Raw genomic sequence first — 5242 nt, 5'->3', positions numbered from 1 at the left:
CGGGTTGTTTGGGAACAAACCAACGACTCAAGGGAAAACGTCAAAATATTCAGGCGGCCTCCATTCACACTGGCGGTCAATTCACGAATTCATACGGAGAATTCAGACTGGCCAAGCATGAAGGCAATCAACGGCAGTTCGCACCGTGTTCCGATTGCCTGAGAAGAAACACATTCAGACGGCCTGGCAATGCAGGCACTGATTGAAAACTATGGCAGTTCGGAGACTGCCTGAGAATCCACTTCATGGTCGGTCTCCGCGAACGATACGCGGTCCCTAAACAGTTTGAAGGATTTCGGGTGATTTGCTTTCACAGCTGCCCGATGCGCTGCGAGTTGTACCGCGTGGTGTCTCAGACAACGCAAGAGCCCGGATAGCTCAGTCGGTAGAGCATCAGACTTTTAATCTGAGGGTCCAGGGTTCAAGTCCCTGTTCGGGCGTCAATATTTTGGTTTAAAAAAACAACACGCGGTAACAACCCAAAAACACATCGGGGAACTTAAGCGGTACATCCGCGACAACCCGACGCAGTCGCATAATTTGCCTTTAATTGTTTTCAGCTTGTTGCTAAAATAAATATTGCACAACATTCATATCCATCCGTGGTGCTGCGGTAGTGGTGACATTGTCGCTTTCATGTAATCACAGGGACCAGTCCGCCAGTAATACAAACACTATTGACGTTACATCGTTTAGAGTTCACCAGAGAGTACTGATTTGACCGACCGAGGAGAGAATAATGATGATGGGTTGAGTGCATTTCCCTCTGTGAGTTTTGAGTAATGCACAAGCCAGAGCTGAGACGTTGTTTCGCGCCATCACGAAGTTGCTTCGAGGCACATCTGTGCGATTATTGTTTTACAATTGCAGTCAAATGTGCCCACCTCGTGCGCACATGTGATGCACTTTCTCTGGGTACTCCACTTTCCTCCTAAATGAAGCAATCCAACAGTATCGCCCGGGCTGCATCAACAGCGGCCGCGAGCTGGCACCGCTACAAAATCATCGCTCACTTCGGTGCCTGAGGAAGCTCCCGACACGTGGAGCGGAACGTCAGACATCGTGCCGAACAACGCGCGGCACGGCCCAGATCATCACACCAGGGAGTTCGACCCGGCCACTCGTCGGTTCGGGTGACATTAGCACAAATACAGCCCGCTCACCAATGAAACAGAGGCAAGTTGAGAATTAAACCCCAGCGGCATTGAGACGTTTCAAGCGAGGGCTCTGCGTGTTTTTTTTTTGCTTTTTAATAAATGCGTAAACATTCCTCGGCGAAATGTTTCGTGGATATGATCGGTGCCTCTAATTCCCTTTTGACGATAACGCTCCTCGCCGCCGACATATCTCTGCGCGAAGCAAGGGAACGTGCCATCAACAAACGCCCGGTGCAAGACGCCACCTCAATACCAGCACGGCGCGCAGCTCGTCCGCTCCGCGTTGTCACGGCTCTGCGCTCGTCCCAGACACGCGAGATCGTAAACACACACACACACAGGGTTAGACGGAAACAGAGAGAGCATCTCAGTTCAATGTCAATACAAGGAGGCGACTCGCTTGTTTATCTCGGCCCGTGACGGATCGTCGTCGTTTGCGTTCCGAGTTCTAAACAGGTGCCCGACCTGGCGAAACCCAAAACAATCAAAACAACCGTCGCTTGTTGGAGCCCCCGACTGGGGCCTTCTCCACTACCCCCACGAGCACCCACGGGACCCACTCCACTCCAACCGAGCGCTCGAACGCAAGCGCGGGAGACGAGCGTTCACCTGCGCGCCAGACGGACGATCGTCACGGAGAACTGATTTATTTCTTCAAGTGTGGCAAATTCTAACCGCGGCGTCCGGCACACAATGGCCTGCTCTTCTCCGAACGACGTCGCGAGATCTTTAACGTCCACTGTGAAGCAGACGGCGTGTATGCACCCGCGGTGTTATCAGAATCAGATTACGTATTTATATTGGAGCTAGGATGCTGTTGTTTTTGTTTTGTGCAGATATCCAGGTCGGAACGTCACAACGACAAACAATACAAAAACACGATCGGAGTGCAAAGTATAGGAAACGTAAACAAATCGCGAAACAAAATCTACAAATAAAACTATAACTATGTTTCATCTTACCAGATAAAGCCCGCAAAGCTAGGGCAGCCAGCCTGATGCATTCAAACCACGAAGCTACGCGGCAATTGCACAGGCGTGGAGTGAGGAACTCCCCCGACCATCGTGCACACACCGCCTTGCAGATTGAAAGCCCATCCCTTTGGAACGGCTTCTTTGTGTTCAGTCAAACAATACAAACAAAATCACGATAGGAGTGCAAGTCCAAAGCCGTCAAACTCGCCAACAACAACAAACAATACAAACAAACAGGATGGGAGTGAAAAGTGTATGAAAGATATGCAAAAGACTTAATGTAAATGCTAATAAAACGAAACTATGTTTTATTTTATCCGTAAAGCCCAATGAGTTGGTAGCTACTCTTTCAGAAGCGACTTCGCCACAAATGATATCTCAACGAAGTGGCTTAACACGTCGAAATTTAACGCAGACCAAAAAATATAATTAATCTGAAAGCGTGTTTCTGCACGAACCGTCTTCTACCACCTCCTTGTATCGGTGTACAGAACGCGGCATTCATCCCAGACTCGTTAGGGCGCTGCTGCCTGTCCCATCCTTCTGCCAACGAACACGGAGGTCGTGAGTTCGATCCCCGACCCTGACGACGCCTGCATATTTGGAGACCGCATGTCTCTCTCCCCGCGGGTCCTGCGGGGTTTCCCCTCCACATTGAGAAACACGCGTTTAGAGTATTTGGCTGCTGAACATCTCCACGTGACAAGCCACTTCGTTGAGCTGTCACTTGTGATGGGCAGGTCGCTTCTGAAACACATTCCTGCTGCGGAGGGAGCTGGTAGGAACGTTGGGTTGCTCGGTCAATGGCCAGGGTCAACGGCGGCGTGGTGTATTCCGCAAATATGCCCGAATGTGAGGGCGGGCACAAGCCGAGTGTGAGTAGGTTAAACGTTGAGTTTTATAAGGGCACCACGGGGTGACCAGCCCCTCCTCACCAAGCCTCCCTCTCTCCCCACCCAGCCCCTCCCTCCCGACCCAGCCCCTCCCTGCACGACGGACGGACGGACACAACAATCCCCTGTGGGCTGGTGTCACCAGGAGGTTCCTACCAGTAAAATAGCTGCATAGCTCAGTGGACCGAACCTGCTAAAATAAAATAAATAGTTTAAAGGCATTTCATTGGCACCGTGAACGTGTTCAACCCTCGACAAGGCCTTTCCATTATTTCATCATCATAATTATTGTAATGATTATCTCTGCGCTTACAAAGCCTCACCGGGTCCCAAGCCCTCGTTGTTTAGGAGGGTCCTGTCACCTTTTCTCAGTGGGAGGGAGGAGGGGGCGACGATGTTGCTGCTTCTGCTGCTGTGCGCGATCCCCATTGAGCTAGTAATGTGCATGGGATATTTGGCCAATATCACTTCCATTGCATTTATTCTTGTTTAACAATGCAAGGGGACTTGAGAACACATGCGGGACAGGGTGAGTGGGTGGGTGGGTAGCGGGTAACGTGCAAACTCAAACTCCACGCAATAAAAAAAAGTGCCCGAGTCCGGAAACGAACGTGGGCCCGTGTTGCTGCGAGGCGCAAAGTGTGACCACTGCGTGCACCCTGCCGGCGCTGCGTGACCACAAGCGACGCCTCCGATCTCCCTGTTGCATACTCTTAGTTTTTTCGGTAAAATCACGTAGGTAAAAAATGAAATTAAATTAATAAAAGTAATAATAGAAATAAAATAATAAAAAAATAATAAAAATCACGACGTTTCGGAGGCAACACAAGTCTCCGTCAACAGGTGGGACCGTCACAGCTAAAATTACTGCAACTCCCTGTTGCAGTTGAAGCGCTCACTTTGTGAGTGCAGCAGACGGCCGTGCCCCCCCCCCCCCAGCTCACGATCGAGCGCTCGCCAATTGTCGGTACAAGAAGCGACGCCGAGTAGCGTCGTCGCTGCATTTCGTGCAGCGGGGGGAGGCAAATTGCGCGTGGCTCTGCCCCTGCTGGCTGCGCGAACACCGGGAGGCGTGCGAGGCATCGATCTGGGTTTGGATTTGTGTCTGTTGTGCAAAGGGATACAAGGCTGGTTGCCGTGCGGTGTCGGGGGTAAACTTTGGGGACTTGCAGAGCTGCGCCTTTTTCGGGCAACCGTCTGCGAATGAAAAGCAAAAATGTGCATCGTAACGTTCCTGATACTCGCACTCATTCCCCTATAAAGGCTCCGCTCACTCGCCCCCACTCCTCCTCTGCTGCGCCCCGTGGCCTCATTCATTGGCGAAATCTCCCCCCTCCCACCTCCCCATTCAGCAGAGACCTTATCTCACCCTGCATGCGACTTTCCAACATCCTTCCATAGCGAAAACATTTTGGTTCCAAGCAGACTCAACCCGCCACCGTAAACAAACCCCAAATGCGCGTATAACGAAGTCGTAATCGCGCGAGGCATCGAGTGAGTGTGCATTGGGGGGGGGGGGGGGGGATGCACTCAATCCATCATCATCATCATCATCTCCCAGGTCGGTAAACTGAGTACTCTCTGATGAGCTGTAATTGATGGAGCGTGAACGGTGTTTGTGTCACGTTTGGACTGAACCCTGTCGTGGAAACGTGGAAACATCACCACTGCTTCAGCACCACGGATGGAGATGAGTGTTGTGCAATATTTATTTGAGCAATGGTAAGAAAACTATTAAATACAAATCATGCCACTGCGTAGGTTGTCGCGGTTGTGTTGCATAGTTCCCCCCATGTGCTTTCGGATTGTTACCGCGTGTTGTTTTTAAAATCCAAAATATTGACGCCCAAACAGGGACTTGAACCCTGGACCCTCAGATTAAAAGTCTGATGCTCTACCGACTGAGCTATCCGGGCTCTTGCATTGTTTGAGACACCACGCGGTACAACCCGCAGCGCATCGGGCAGCTGTGAAAATAAATCACCCGAAATCCTTCAAACTGTTTAGGGACCGCGTAACACTATGATACATCTCCTTTACCAGTGGCAAAATATAGTAATAGGTTTTTACCCTTTCAACTGGTACAAAAACTGATACCTTTGTATAATAAAAACTGATACCTTTGTATAATGGTATCAGTTTTGTACCAGTTGAAAGGGTAAAACCCTACTACTATATTTTGCCACTGGTGAAGGAGATGTCTCATAGTGTAAATGCT

At 50.3% G+C, this 5242-nt stretch overlaps 2 non-coding genes across 2 annotated transcripts; one reads left to right on the top strand and one right to left on the bottom strand.

Annotated features, from left to right (window-relative positions):
• Positions 1 to 367: 367 nt before the first annotated feature.
• TRNAK-UUU (transfer RNA lysine (anticodon UUU)) lies at positions 368 to 440 on the top strand. The gene has a single exon. It is a non-coding gene; the product is annotated as a tRNA-Lys (tRNA).
• Positions 441 to 4867: 4427 nt separating this feature from the next.
• Positions 4868 to 4940, bottom strand: TRNAK-UUU (transfer RNA lysine (anticodon UUU)). The gene has a single exon. It is a non-coding gene; the product is annotated as a tRNA-Lys (tRNA).
• Between the last annotated feature and the right edge of the window lie 302 nt (positions 4941 to 5242).

Source organism: Lampetra planeri, chromosome 23 (genome assembly GCF_965212315.1).
Source record: "Lampetra planeri chromosome 23, kcLamPlan1.2.h2, whole genome shotgun sequence".
Lineage (NCBI taxonomy): Eukaryota > Metazoa > Chordata > Hyperoartia > Petromyzontiformes > Petromyzontidae > Lampetra > Lampetra planeri.
This window is presented reverse-complemented; position numbering and strand designations above follow the sequence as displayed.